Raw genomic sequence first — 16038 nt, 5'->3', positions numbered from 1 at the left:
TTTATTAGTTGCAACTGTTGGTAACAATACAAAGTAAATCAGTTGTGGCTTTGTAAAAAACAATCTACCATGACTATTCTGATAGAGAAATAGGTTCTGTTTGAGTCTATGGTGGCAGATGCAGAGAAAGGTCCTACAAGCCTGTAGGAAGCAAGCTCACTGTGTGTTATCCTGATTGGTTAGCTGCCTTATCTCCCTGACAAAACTATTTGTTCAGTCTGATTTGACCTAGATGAGTCACATTTCCCTGGTATGAAGACCTCAGGATCTTGCCTGGATTTTGATTTCATATTTTCCCTTTTATATGTGTGTATGTATTTTGGTTATATAATTCATGTTTCCTTGTTAATGACCTCCATCTGCCTCTCTCTGGAATCTGAATGATCCTCCATGCATTTTGAGAATTAGACTGTTCAATGGTCATAGGTCCTGCTCATCTCTGAAAATTAAGTAGAAATGCTAAGAAATTAACCAAAGTTCTTTAAGTACAAATCTAGATACACTAATCTGTTTCATACTATTATGTGAGATATGAACATTTAGATATTCATTCATATATACAAAATAAATGCAAGGTTTTTTGTGGTTTGATCATTTTAGTTGTGTCTGATTCTTTGTGCTCCATGTGGGTTTTTTTTTTTTGACAAAGGTACTGGACTGGTTTGTAATTTCCTTCTCCAGCTCATTTTACAAATAAGGAAATTGAAGTAAAGAAGATAAAATGATTTGTCAAGGATTGCACAGCTAGTAAGTGTCTGAGATCATATCTGAACTGAAGAAGAGAAGGCTTCCAGAGTCCAGAACCAAAGCTCTATTACTAGGTCATCTGGGGGGCAGCTAGGTGGAGCAGTGAATATAGAACAGATAGAATACATGAAGAAGACTCATCTCGTCAAGTTGAAATCTGAACTCAGACACTTAGTGGCTGTGTGGCCCTAGGCAAGTCACTTAACCTTGTTTGCCTCAGTTTCCACATTTGTTAAATGAACTGGAGAAAAAAATGGCAACCCACCACAGTACCTTTGCCAAGAAAACCCCACATGGAGCACAAAGATTCAGATATTATTGAAATGATGAGATAACAATAATAATTTTGTTGGGGAAGCAGAAATGACAGGGAAAAATCAGGAAAGTATGGTCTTCCATTTAATTAGATCAGTCAAAGCCTTTCCCTACAACTAAGCATATTGTAAAAATGACAAGCAAAAGTAAACATATTGGTGGGGTCTCAGTCTATGGTTTGAAGAAGACTCTGACCCCTGAAGTACCTAGAAGCTGGGATAACTTTAAGCATTATGGGATTTGATGTAGCGGAACTTAGATCCTCCATCAATGTGAGATATTTTAGATCAAGGTCATACCACTAATCAGTGGTAGAGCTATGACCAAATTAGAGTATCCTGACACCCCATTCCTTACTATTTCTATTGCATTATGACGTACACACACACACACACACACACACACACACACACACACACACGAATATATGGATATAGTATAGCTGAAATGTATAGTACAAAAACATATGTATTTCACACCACTCTGAATAATCTTTAAGAACGAAACTCCTAGGGATGGGAATTCAGGGAAGCATGGAAGGATTTGTATGAACTGATGCTGAGTGAGATGAGTAGAACCAGAAAAACATTGTATACCCTAATAGCAACATGGGGGCAATGATCAACCTTGATGGACTTGCTCATCCCATCAGTGCAACATTCAGGGACAATTTGGGGCTGTCTGTGAGGGAGAACAGCATCTGTATCCAGAGAAAGAATTGTGGAGTTTGAACAAAGACCAAAGACTATTACCTTCAATTTAGGAAAAAAACCTTATCTTATTATGTAATTTTGATACCTCTTATACTTTATTTTTCTTCCTTAAAGATATTATTTCTCTCTCATTTCATTCAACTTAGATCAATGTATACCATGGAAACAATATAAAGACTAATAGACTGCCTTCTGTGGAGGATGGGAGAGGGAAGCAAGAATAGGGGAAAATTGTAAAACTCAAAATAAATAAAATTTTTCTTAAAAAAAAAAGAATGGGGGTGGCTAAGTGGCACAGTGGATAAAGCACCAGCCCTGGAGTCAGGAATACCTGGGTTCAAATCCTGTCTCAGACACTTAATAATTACCTAGCTGTGTGGCCTTGGGCAAGCCACTTAACTCCATTTACCTTGCAAAAACCTAAAAAAAAAAAAAAGAACGGGGGCTTCCTGCCAAGATGGCAGAGAGAAGACAGGCACAGTTCTAAATTCTCTTGATCTTCCCTCACAAAAAAATATGAAACAAACCTCTTAACAGAAATCTGACCTACAAAACCCAGAAAGAAGTATCTTCCCAGGTCTTGGGTGAGTCTGGGGATGGAGGGTGGACTTTTCCAGGAGCACAGATCGGTGAGAGTTTGAGAGGCTGGATTAGCTGCAGATTAGCCTGATTAGCTGTGGGGCTGGAGTCCAGGAGCATGAGGGCCTGAGAACCAGACTGGCTAGATAGATTCTGGTTGACTGCGGGGGCTTGGGTCAACTAGGGAGCAGAGGCATTGGTGGTGGTGCTGACCATCTGGAGCTCGCTGGAGGGCTGGAGGGAGAGCTCTGGTGCTCAAGAGCTACAGACATTGATCCCCGGGCTTCTCTGGATCAACATGAAGGGATCAAAGGACCTGGAACAAGATATTCCAAAAAGCAAGAGAGCTTGGAATACAGCCAAGACTCCACTGTCCAGCAAAGCTGAGTCTTTTCTTTCAGGGAAAAGATGGACATTTAACAAAATGAAAGAATTCTAACAATTCCTGATGAAAAGACCAGCATTAAATTGAAAATTTGAACATCAAACAGGTGGTTCAAGAGTCAAATGAAAAGGTTAAAAAGGGGGGGGGTAAAGGGAAAAAACCTGCTACCCAATAAGATGAAACTGGCTATATCCCAGCATGGAAAAAAGATTCTCATAACTGTTGAGAATTGCAACTCTAACAGAGAGAATATACCTAGCAAGAAGTGATGGACACTCATGACCTATCCATGAGACTGCTATCCAATGGGATGAAACTGGCTATAACCCCACTTGGGAGAAAGATTCTAATAACTCTCAAGAATTGTAACTCTATGAGAGAGAGAATATACTTAGCCAGAAGTGGTGGATTCTCAGGATTTTCTATAACTCAGAATGATTTAAAAACATTTCCTCCTTAAAATGGGGGACAGGAAGGAGATGGGAGGATGGAGGGGGCTGAATGGGGTAAATTTCATCACATTAAGAGGTACAAAAGACCTATTACAATAGAGGGGAAGAAGGGAGGAGATGAGGAACACCTGAATCTTCCTCTCATCAGACTTGGCATAAAGTTAACTCACACACACACACACACACACACTCTCTCTCTCTCTCAGTTAATTTAAAATATATCTTACCTTTCAAGTATTAAAAGGGGAAAAGGGGAGGAAGGGATGGAGACAGGGAGGGGAAGAAAAAAGGGAACTAATAGTAGGAAGGGAAGGAAAAGGGGGGAAAAGGGAAAGGGGAAAGAAAGTGGAGAGGAGGGATACAGGAGGGCAAACACACTCAAAGTGACAGTATTCAGAAACAAAATACTGGGGAATACGGATAAAGGGGGAATAAAGGAGGGAAATACAAACAGAGGGAAGATAGCATGGAGGACAATAAAGAGTTGGCAATTATAACTTTGAATGTAAATGGGATGAACTCTCCCTTAAAACATAAGTGAATAGCAGACTGCATTAAAAACCAGAATCCTACAATATGCTGCTTACAAGAAACTCATTTGAAGGAGAGAGATACATATACAGAAAAGGTAAAAGGTTAGAGCAAAATATATTTTGCTTCCACTGAAGTGGAAAACGCAGGGGTAGCAATTCTTACCTCAGACAAAGCATTTGCAAAAATAGATAGCATTAGAAGAGATAAAGAAGGAAACTATATCCTCCTAAAAGGCACCATAACCAATAAAGTGATTTCAATACTAAATATGTATACACCCAATAGGATAGCATCCAAATTCTTAGAGGAGAAGCTGAAAGAACACAGCAAAACTCTACTAGTGGGAGACCTCAACCTCTTGCCCTCAGATTTAGATAAATCAAATCATAAAAAAAAAGAAAGAAGTTAAGGAGGTAAATAGATTGTTTGAAAACCTAGAAATGATAGACTTATGGAGGAAATTGAATGGGTATAGAAAGGAATATACCTGTTTTTCTGCAGTACATGACACACAAAAATTGACCATGTACTAGGGCATAAAAATCTAATAGTCAATTGCAGAAAGGCAGAAATAGTGAATACATCCTTCTCAAATCATAATGCAATAAAAATCAGATGCAGTATTGGGCCAGGGAGATATAGAACCAAAACTAATTGGAAACTGAATAACCTCATTTTAAAGAATGAGTGAATCAAACAACAAATTATAGGAAGAATTAATTTATCCTAGATAATGACAATAATGAAACAACATACTAAAACCTGCTGTCAGGGGATATATCTTTTTTTTAGTTTTTTTTTGCAAGGCAATGGGGTTAAGTGGCTTGCCCAAGGTCACACAGCTAGTTAATTATTGTGTCAAAGGTTGGATTTGAACTCAGGTACTCCTGACTCCAGGGCCGGTGTTCTATCCTAGCCGCCCCAATACATTGTATCTTTAAATTCTTACATGAATAAATCATAGAAAGAGGAAACCAATGAACTAAATATGCAATTAAAAATTAGAGACAACAAAGTAAAAACTGCCCATTAAATATCAAATTAGAAATTCTAAAAATTAAGGGAAAATTAATAAAATTGAAAGCCAAAAAGCTATTGAATTAATAAATAATACCATGAGTTGGTTTTATGAAAAAAAACAATAAAATTGTTAAACCTATGGTCAATTTGATTAACAAAGAAAGAAAATCTAACTGTTAGTATCATAAATGAAAAAGTTGACCTCACCACCAATGAAAAAGAAATTTAATAATTCAGAATTATTTTGCCCAAGTGTATGCCAATAAATTTCACAATCTAAGTGAAATGGACAAATGTTTACAAAAATATATGTTGTCCAGGTTAAATGAAGAGGAGATTAAACACCTAAACAACCCTATCTCAGAAAAGGAAATTCAACAAGCCATCACTGAACTCCCTAAGAAAAAATGTCCAGGGCCTGATGGATTCACAAGTGAATTGTACCAAACATTTAAGGAACAATTGGTTCCAATTCTATATAAACTCTTTGGAAAAATAGGTGAAGATGGAACTTTTCCTAACTCTTTCTATGACACCAATATGATGCTGATACCTAAACCAGAAAGAGTTAAAACAGTGAAAGAAAATTATAGACCTATCTCCCTGATGAATATAGATGCAAAAATCTTAAATAAAATCTTAGCAAAAAGATTACAACAAGTTATCACTAGGATAATACATTATGACCAAGTAGGATTTATTCCAGGAATGCAGGGTTGGTTCAATATTAACTGTTAGTATAACTGATTATATCAACAACAAACCTATCAGAAATCATATTATTATTATCATTAGATGTTAAAAAAGCTTTTGACAAAATACAGCACCCATTCCTACTAAAAACACTAGAGAATGTAGGAATAAATGGACTATTCCTTAGAATATTAAGCAGTATCTATCTGAAACCATTAACAAACATTATATTCAATGGGGAGAGACTAGAGGCATTCCCAATAAGATCAGGGGTGAAACAAGAATGCCCATTATCATCACTACTATTCAATATCATATTAGAAATGTTAGCTTCAGCAATTAGAAAAGAAAAAGAAATTGAAGGAATTAGAATTGGGAAGGAAGAGACAAAACTCTCACTTTTTGCAGATGACAAGATGGTCTACCTAGAGAATCCCAAGAAATTATTCAAAAAACTACTGGAAACAATTAGCAACTTTAGCAAAGTTGCAGGATATAAAATAAATGCTCATAAATCCTCAACTTTTTTATATAAGGCTAGCAAGATACAGCAGGAAGAGCTAGAAAGAGAAATTCCATTCAAAGTAACCTCAGACAACATAAAATACCTGGGAGTCTATTTGCCAAGGCAGACTCAGAAACTTTTTGAAAACAATTATAAAACACTTCTCACACAAATAAAAGCAGATTTAAATAACTGGGCAAACTTCAACTGCTCATGGACAAGTCAAGCTAATATAATAAAAAATGACAATTCTACCAAAACTAAACTACCTATTTAGTGCCCTATCAATCAAAATTCCAAAAAATTACTTTAATGAGAAAAAGTTGTAAGTAAATTCATATGAAGAAATAAAAAGTCAAGAATTTCCAGGGATTCAATGAAAAAAGTACAAAATAAGACTGCTTAGCCTTACCAGATTTAAAATTATATTACAAAGCATTAGTCATCAAACTGTCTGGTATAGACTAAGAAATAGAGTGGTGGATCAGTGCAATAGCAGGAAATGATTATAGTAATCTGCTATTTGATAAACCCAAAGAGTCCAGCTATTGGAATACAAACTCTCTCTTCAATAAAAACTGTTGGGAAAATTGAAAGTTAGTATGGAAGAAACTTAGATTAGACCAACACCTCACGCTCTATACCAAGATAAGATCCAAATGTATACAAGATTTAGACATAAAAAATAATATTATAATCAAACTAGAAGATCATCAAGGAGTAGTTTACCTGTCAGATCTATGGAAAGGGAAGTAGTTTATTACTAAGGAAGAGATGGAGAACATCACTGAAAACAAACTAGATGATTTTGATTATATTAAATTAAAAAGCTTTTGAACAGACAAAACCACTGTAACCAAGATCAAAAGAAATGTAGTAAACTGGAAAACAAACTAATGTTTCTGACAAAGGACTCATTTCTAAAATATACAGACAACTGAGTCAAATTTAAAAAAAGCCATTCCCTAATTGACAAGTGGTCAAGGGAGATCCAAAGGCAATTTACAGATGAGGAGATCAAAGTGATCCATAGTCATATGAAAAATTTCTCTAAATCATTACTTATTAGAGAAATGCAAATTAAAGCCTCTCTGAGGTACCACCTCACACCTCTCAGACTGGCTAATATGACCAGAAAGGATAATGATCATTGTTGGAAGGGTTGTGGGAAATCTGGGACACTATTACACTGTTGGTGGAGCTGTGAACTCATCCAACCTTTCTGGAGAGTAGTCTGGAACTACATCCAAAGGGCAACAAAAATGTGCACACCCTTTGATCCAGCAATGTCACTATTGGGTATATACCCTGAAGAGATGATGAAAAGGGGTAAAAACATCACTTGTACAAAAATATTCATAGCAGCCCTGTTTGTGATGGTAAAGAATTGGAAATCAAGTAAATGTCCTTCAATTGGTGGTATATATATATATATATATGTCATAGAACACTATTGTTCTATTAGAAACCAGGAGGGATGGGGATTCAGGGAAGCCTGGAAGGATTTACATGAACTGATGCTGAGTGAGATGAACAAACCAGAAGAACAGCAACATGGGGGTGATGATCAAACTTGACAGACTTGTTCATTCCATCTGTACAACAATCAGGGACAATTTTGGGCTGTCTGAGATGGAGCATACCATCTGTATCCAGAGAAAGAACTATGGAGTTTGAACAAAGATCAAGGACTATTACCTTTATTTTAGAAAAAACTGATATCTTATTGTCTGACCTTGCTATCTCTTATACTTTACATTTCTTCCTTGGGGATATGATTTCTTTCTCATCACATTCAATTTGGATCAATATATACCATGGAATCAATGTAAAGACTGGCAGATTGCCTTCTGTGGGGGTTGGGGGAGGGAAGTAGGATTAGGGAAAAATTGTAAAACTCAAAATAAATAAAATCTTTTTTTCAAGAAAAGAATGAACCTCCTTTTCTTTTTGGACAGAATTTTAGGTGGAAGCAAAGAGAGGAAGGATCCTTCCCTCCATATATTTTCCCATGATTTTTCTAAGCAACATGAGAAATAAGTATTTATATATTTTTGTTTATAGATAGAGTAAATATTTATATTGGTTTGTGCCATAAAAAAATCACATAGCATTTTAAAAAAATTTTTACTCTAAAGTCTGAATAAAGCAATCACTTGAAGTAAAGAAATAATCTGTTTCCAAAGCAAAAGGGTCACCTCTAATAGTCTCTTCAAAGACATTTCTTTGCCTGAAAATGCACCTACATTTATTCTTAGTCTGATAGTGGCAGAGAAGTGTTTTTGTGAATAAAAACTCACAAAACAATAACCCTTTTTTGCTTTTAAATCTTCAATTTTAATCCAGAATATCATTAATCCTTCCAGCGTCATATTAATCAGATTTTCTTCAAATACCATTTGAAAGTGTTGATAATAATTTATGTTTATATGTATATATGACATATATAAATGTAATTATACATATGTATCATCAAGTAGCTAGTTTCATAGAATTCATAACATTTCGAGGAATTCATAGGTGGGTATAAATGGAGTTTGGATTAGGTGATTTCTAATGTCCCTTTGAGATACAAATGTCTATAAATCTCCTATATGAAGCACATTAAATCACTGAATAACTTTATTATTAGTATTTAAAATTTGATATCGTAAAATCTGAAGGTTCAAGTCTCAGTGGGGTCAATATAGGTCCTTGGATTAATCATTCAATTAAACTAGCATTTATGAAAAGTTTACCACATGTTAGGCATTATACTAAGTGCTAAGAATACATATTTAATAGAAAGACTTCCTGTGCTCTCAAAGGGCTTACATTCTAATAAGGGAAGAATAAATACAAAAGGAAGTTGAGAGAGGGTGAGTGGGAGCATACCATGGGGTATGGTAGAGAAAGGCTAGAATCCATTCTGTAGAGAAATGTGAAATTCCTGATCTTAAAATGCCTTTCATAAAATGGAGGCTCTGGCCAAATAAGAGACAACTGCAAAAGATAAAATAGATGACTTTGATTCAAGAAGCTGAAATATTTCTACATAAATTAATATATTTAGAATAAGAAGAGAAAGTTTGAACGAAAAAAAATCTTTATATTAAATGTATCTGATAAGCCCTTGGTATCCTAGATATATAAACAATTACCATATATATCCATATCTATCTATCCTTATGTATGTAAGGTCAGATAGGTATAAGTATATATATATCAAACCAAAAGCAATTACTCAAGAGATAAATACTTGAAAGTAGTTAAAGGACATAAGAAATTCTCAAGAGAATTGAACACTATTAACAATCATATAAAAAAAAAGACTTCAAATCACCAGTCATAAGAAAGCTGGAGGGGCGGCTAGGTGGCGAAGTGGATAAAGCACTGGCCCTGGAGTCAGGAGTACCTGGGTTCAAATCTGGTCTCAGACACTTAATAATTACCTAGCTGTGTGGCCTTGGGCAAGCCACTTAACCCCATTTGCCTTGCAAAAAAACCAAAACAAACAAACAAAAAAAAGCTGCAAAACAATAAGCAAACTATCAAAAGATGACAAAAAGTGAGACCAGTTAATGCTGGAGGAGTTGCCAGAAGATAAGCACACTAGTGATGGAGTTGATGGGAGCTGGGAATTGGTATAACCATTTTGTCAATTTGGAATAACACAAGTAAAATATCCATTCACTTTGACCTAAAGACTCCATTAGTAGCTTTATATTCCATAGAGGTCATTCATAAAGGAAAAAATCTTCATATACACACAAAAAATAAAACAGAACTTTTTGTGACAACAAAGAATTAGAAGGAAAGTAGATATCCATAAATTGAGGAATGGTTAAAGAAATTGTGGTACATGAATCTAATGAATGTAAACCTCATCAAAACAATTGATTTTACTATAGATTTTTACTTTTTACTTTTTTATTTTTAATTGATATTTATTTTTACAATTACATTATTAAAATTCAAAATGTAATTTTAAAATTGAAACATGATGGGATTGAAATCTTTTCTTTTTATTGCTAATGTTCAGTTCTACAAATATATTTTCTTTATTTTCTATTTCTTTTTTAATTTTTCCAATTACATGCAAAGATAGTTTTCAACATGAAAACTTTTCCAATTTTTTGAGTTTCACATTTTTCTACCATCCTCCTTCCCTTCCCCATCAAAATGCATTCTCAATCTTGTTTTCATAAATACTTGAATCTAGCACTAGTGTTTAAAAGGAGATCAGACAAAATAGCCTTATGATTTTTGCCATGTTTATGGCAAGTTTGAATTTACCAGCTCCAGAGAATTTCATTTAAAATGGGGGGTGTTAGTCATGTTAAGAGAAGTTTACAATTTTTGTTTGTGTCATGTAGATGACATCATTATTTTTTTTAAAATCAAAATAGTAGAGTTGGGGGCATCATGAAGATTCAGATACACCTGCAGATCTTGAGTCTGCATAATTCTGTTATTCTGTGTCATTAAATTAATGTTCAATAGAAGGGGACTATAATTGGTCACCATAATTGTGGCTAGAATTTCTTCCTTCAGCCCAAGAATTCTAATTGTAACAACATAATTACATTGTCTTTTCCATTTCATGTGTTCACAGTCTATAAGGAAATGATTGTTTGTTTATTTGTTTTGACGATAAAGACACTTTGAGTCAAATTTTTTTTCAAATTATGCCTAAAATATACCAATAAGGTGTCTTATTTACTTCTTATTCCTGCCCTTTTAAACCAACTTTGTCCTCTTAAAAATACAATCCTGAACATTCACTCACCCCACTATAATCCCATCCAGCAATACTGTGCTATTTTTACTCTTGAAAAGAAATACATTTGCTGCTAGGGAATTCAAGATACTCTGGAGGAAAACATGATTCATCAGGTTCAAGGTAAACACCTTAAAGATAAGGATCTGAAGGATTGTAAACTTGTCAAATATAAAAACAGGCTGCCCATTCTGCCTGAGAAAGCAATCCTCTTGTAGAAAGGTACCTGGGGAGTCATCCTTCTGTCTAACATCTTGCTCCATCGTGCCTCCTCTCACTATCCCTATATTTTGCATTATACTTACGTTCCCAAGTCACACTGTTGAACGAAGCATGGGAAAAATATTGCATCTTACTGGAGAAATGTTGGAAGATACATGGGATCAGTGTAATGGTTGTCTTTTTTCTATGTGTACATTATTTGGGAGTAAAAGGCAGAAAGTAGGAAGGTGAGAAGGAGAGGTAAACTATTTCAGGGTAAAGAGAAAAGAGAGTAGGGTAATGGATATAAACCTCTTCTCTTTCTCTACCCCCAAAAGAATAGGAACTTCATCAATTAATTGGGGATACTTTCTTCTTAATGTGGAGCTGGGTATGAGCCAGGAATAAGGGGAGGTCTGAGGCCCAATCTCAGAGTGACAATTGACTTGCCTTCCTGATAAATATCAACTGTTTTTTTTCTCTCAACTCGACCATTTCCAGATTTCACAGCCTGCATTTACTTCTACCACAGCCTTCATGCTTCTCTATAAACCACACAGTGATTTAGTGGTCTAAGCTTTAAGTCTAGGACTGGGAGGTGCAGTTTCCCCTCTGGTTTTCTTTTTCTTTCAATTCAGACCACAATAAAGGTGTTGATTTCCTTCTCCAGAGCCAAGGTTTTAGTTTATAATTAATGGGACTTATTTATGGGTATAGCTTTAAATATTTTTATTGATATCTTTGTTTTTTTATTACCTTCTTTTCTGAATCTATTTTTCCTGGCCCCTACTCAGTGAGCCATCCCTTGTAACAAAAAATAATATGTAACATATCAACCGAGTCTGACACCATAAACAGTGTTCCATATCAAGAGTATTCTGTCTCTGTAAAGAGTGAAAGGAGATGCATTTTCTTATTTTTCCTTTCATTATAATTCCTGTTCATTATAATTTCATGTCATTCAGCTTCCCTTTTTTCTTTGCATTTACATTATTGTAATTATCACGTAGAACATTGTTTTTTCTTGTATATTTAGTAAAAGACAATAATAACAGCAATAAATTAATGCTTGTATTTTCTTTCCTAGGTTCTACTTGTTCTATCTTGCATCTGTTCCTGGGTTTTACCATGTTTCTTTGAATTCTGTATAATTATAATTTCTTGTGACATAATAATATTCTATTACATTCATATACCTCAATTTGTGTCATCCCCAGTCAATGGATATCTGCTTTGTTTCCAGTTCTTTGGTTTTATGAAATCTGAATAGCTTATGACATATCCACCAAATTTATCATCATTCTTCCCAAACTTGCTGCTTTTTCCTGACTTATGTATTTCTGCTAATGGAAATCTCTCTCTAAGGCTCCAGATATCAAAATAATCATTTATTCTTTCTACCTATGTACTATATCAGTTACCAAGATCACTAAGACCCACTTCCTACTTTCCATTATCATAGATATCAATCTTGTTCAGGAATCTCTTGTTAGTATTACAGTTGCCTCTTAACTGATTTCCCTGTTTTCAACATTTTCTCCTTCCAATTCATCCTATATAGCTCTGCCAATGTAATCTTCCTAAACCCAAATTTAGTCATATCAGTACTTGACTGAGGGTGTTCTTTGTTTTCTGACTCCACTTGGCATTTTGTGTCCTCCAATGGCGATCATTATATCCTGCCATATATAGTAGCTACTTGTGAACTGACAGTCTGTTCACTAATTATGAAGTAGAAAGTCTTGGAAGAGAATACATTCTCTGCTTTACCTATTTTGTTTCTCCCTCCCCTCCTACTTTAGTGCCTCACTCACATTAGATACTGAATAAATCTTTATTGAATTGAATATACAAAAGGTAGTCCCTTTGATTTTAATGGTGAAAAGGCGATAGAAATAGAAAGAGGTCTCAGAACTGAAAAGGTAAAGAAGAATAGCGACTGGAGGGTAAAGGCATAGAAAGGAAAAGGGTTAAATGATTATTTGTATGTGCATGTGTGTGTGTGCGTGTGTGTGTGTGTGTGTGTGTGTGTGTGAATATATACTTTGCAAGACATCTCATAGTGATTTGTTAATATATTCAAGCCAGGGCACTTTACCCTCATGATGAAGAGAGAGGAACTATAGATATAACACTGTGCCCATGTATTTTTGTTTAGAAATTATGGTAACATGTGAAGTTTATCTGACCTACCCTCAAGAAGATATCTGGTCCTGAGCAGTGACTTGTTACTTGGGGGGGGGGGGAGCAATTTGATGACTAGTTGAAGGGAGTAAGGAGGAAAAAAGAGAAAGGAAGAGATAGGAGAGGCAGTGTCATCTATCTACTGGATAGTTTTCAAGTCTGTAGATCAGCCAATAGTATGATGCTAAGAGCAGGTCCATTTCAACCAGGTTGATAACAAGGGAGCAATTGATTCTATATCAAGCAATCATAAATATAAAATTATAGAGGTCAAGGCTTGAGGAATGGGTGGATGGTGGTGGTTGATCTGCTAGGTCATGAGTGTCTCATACATGAGGACCACGTAAGTTTACATGGAAGAGGAGATTTGACCCTTGAAGGCAGAACAAGACAATTAAAATAATAAGCAACAATAATAGTATTAGTAACAATTTATGCAATGCTTTAAGATTTGCAAATTGTTTTTCAAATATTGTCTCATTTGATCTTCACGATACTTCTAGGAAGAAGGTGCTATTATAATCTTTAATAAAAGGATGAGATCTATAGAGCCTTTTTTGGGGGAACAATCAGATCAGACTCAAGACAAGAGACTAGGACCTTTCAAAAGAATCAGATCATAGAAATTTCTCAAGGAAAGGTGAAGTAGAGCAAAGTAGGTTTAAGAGAATCTATAGAGAGAAGAATTTAAGAGTATTAAACCACAAAATTAAAATAATTTGGTTCTGGCTTCAAAAATACAGGAGCCAGAGACACAGATAAAGTATACAAATTACAGAATCAAATTTACATCTTACTATTTAGTAACTATCCCAGCTTATTGGAATAAAGTCTCACTATTCAGTAAAAGCTTTTGGGAAAATTGGGAGGCAATATGGAAGACTAACATCTCATACATCATACAAAGATATGATCCAAATGGATTAGGATCTTCATATAATGGGTTATATTACAAACAATTAGAGAAATGTGGAAAAAAATACTTGTTGGTAGGAAAAAAGTTCCAGACTAAATAAGGAATAGAGAAGGTCACAAGGTAAAAAAAAGTTCTTTAGGCCTCATCCTTTTGTTAGAGGCAGCCACATAGAGTCAGGAATACCAAAGTTAATGAAGTCTTACAGGCTGATGATCTTCCTGGAGCATGTCAGAGAAGTCAGATAGAAGAAATATCAAAATATGGAAGCCAGGTGAGAAGTGAGGAAGAAATATATAAATATCTGAAACTGCAGGTGATCAAAAACACGTCGTGGGTACAAGTAGAATATACTACATACTAGTAGTAGGGTACCCATACCCATAAGATAAAGCAAAAAGTCTATTGGTTAGGAACCACATGATCAAAACAGGAGATGAGCTCATCACACGATGAAAGCCCAAACGTGTTGGTGCCCAAAGAATGTTTAAAAACAACAGCTAGAAGAAACCTTCCCAGAATATTGAATAAAAGATTCATGGGAGGAGGTGGGTCACCAGTGCATTGGATGAGAAGGCATGGATGGCTTGCAATCCTCACTGTTGGAGGGAGTCTTCTCATGAACTGTTTAACATAATGAAAGAAATATCACTAAGAGTTCCAGGATCATGTGGTTGGAATAGGAAGGGGCCTGTCATGTCATCTAGTCCAATCCTCTCAATATAAATAAAAGGAAACTGAGTTCCAGAGAAGCTGACTTAGTCAAGGTCGTGGAGCTAGATGGTGCCCAAGCTACAACTAGAACCAAGATTGTTTAGTGGTTTTTTCCCCATATCACATTACCCTCCTCCCAGGTATTTCTTGAACTCTCTGTCTCCCCTGGCTGGTGGGCTGGCTCATCAACATTCAAGTCACTGAGGACTATCTTTTAGATTTATCATATTCTAATTGGTGGAAGTCTCCAGCTTTTGTTTTGTTTATGAGGTTTTTCAGCTGCTGTGTTTAATTTAATTATTGTATTTATATTTTTGTATATGTGCCAAGAAACTTTCAGGCAATGGGAACATTTTTAATAAATCTAATAAATGAATAAATAAATTACTACACAACTTGCTAAGAAGACTTAAAAAAAATTCTGAATGTATACTTTGCAAGGCAAAGCAAAAATGCTTTGTGGATATATTCAAGCCAGGGCACTTCACTCTAATGGTTTCTTTACTGACACAGGTGACAATGAAGGATAGCACCTTTTCACATATGTACTAATCCAAAGTACTAATCAAACCTTGCCCCTTCTTCAGTATCCTATTCAAGAATAGTTTTTGATATATTTTGGGAACTGATTTATTATAATAGCTTTTCTCCATTATTATCATTTCAAGCCTGTTAACTAGGGAAAGAAAGACATTATTACCTTATTCTTAAAAGCTCCAGGGAAGGGAATGGGTAACAGCCACAATATTATCATCAGCACAAAGGAGGAGATGTTTATCCTTCCCATTGGACTCCTGTTGGTTAAGGTCTACAAAGTGCCAAATACTAAGTTACCATATGTTAAGTACTCCCAGTGGAAAGCACACAAGCTCTGGAGTCAGAAGCATATGAACCCAATTCTTCTGATTCCATAAGTCATGTGACCTTAAGCAAGTTGCTTGACCTCCCTAAATCTCAGTTTCCTCATCTGTAAAATGGGGGTGTTGGACAATTTTACTTCTACCCCTACAGCTCTAGGTCCATTATCCTATAATCTTATTTATAAGGTTAAATATATAGTATATTATAGATAGATAGATAGATATAGAGATACAGATATAAACTAGTTATACATATTATACACACATACATATTATCTAACAGGGGAAACAATGAATCTAAAATATATGTATGTATATTTCTCTTTGAATGAATGAATGAATACAGCTAGATAATTAAAGAACTTGTTTTGGAGTTAGGAACACGAGTTCAAATTTGACTTCAGAAAATTTTTAGCTGTGTGATCCTGGGAAAGTCATTTAACTTCTATCTCGGTTTTTTCATA

General features: G+C 35.1%; 1 protein-coding gene and 1 long non-coding RNA gene across 6 annotated transcripts in view; one reads left to right on the top strand and one right to left on the bottom strand.

The window, feature by feature from the left end:
* PDE11A (phosphodiesterase 11A) overlaps window positions 1-16038 on the bottom strand; it is a 468580-nt gene that overhangs the window by 135187 nt on the left and 317355 nt on the right. The gene's annotated exons all lie outside the window — the stretch shown is intronic.
* The window catches only part of LOC141507707 (uncharacterized), a 145465-nt gene that overhangs the window by 15217 nt on the left and 114210 nt on the right, over window positions 1-16038 (top strand). The gene's annotated exons all lie outside the window — the stretch shown is intronic.

Source organism: Macrotis lagotis, chromosome 1, assembly GCF_037893015.1.
Source record: "Macrotis lagotis isolate mMagLag1 chromosome 1, bilby.v1.9.chrom.fasta, whole genome shotgun sequence".
NCBI lineage: Eukaryota > Metazoa > Chordata > Mammalia > Peramelemorphia > Peramelidae > Macrotis > Macrotis lagotis.
The sequence above is the reverse complement of the archived record's forward strand: the minus strand, read 5'-3'. Positions and strand labels throughout refer to the sequence as shown.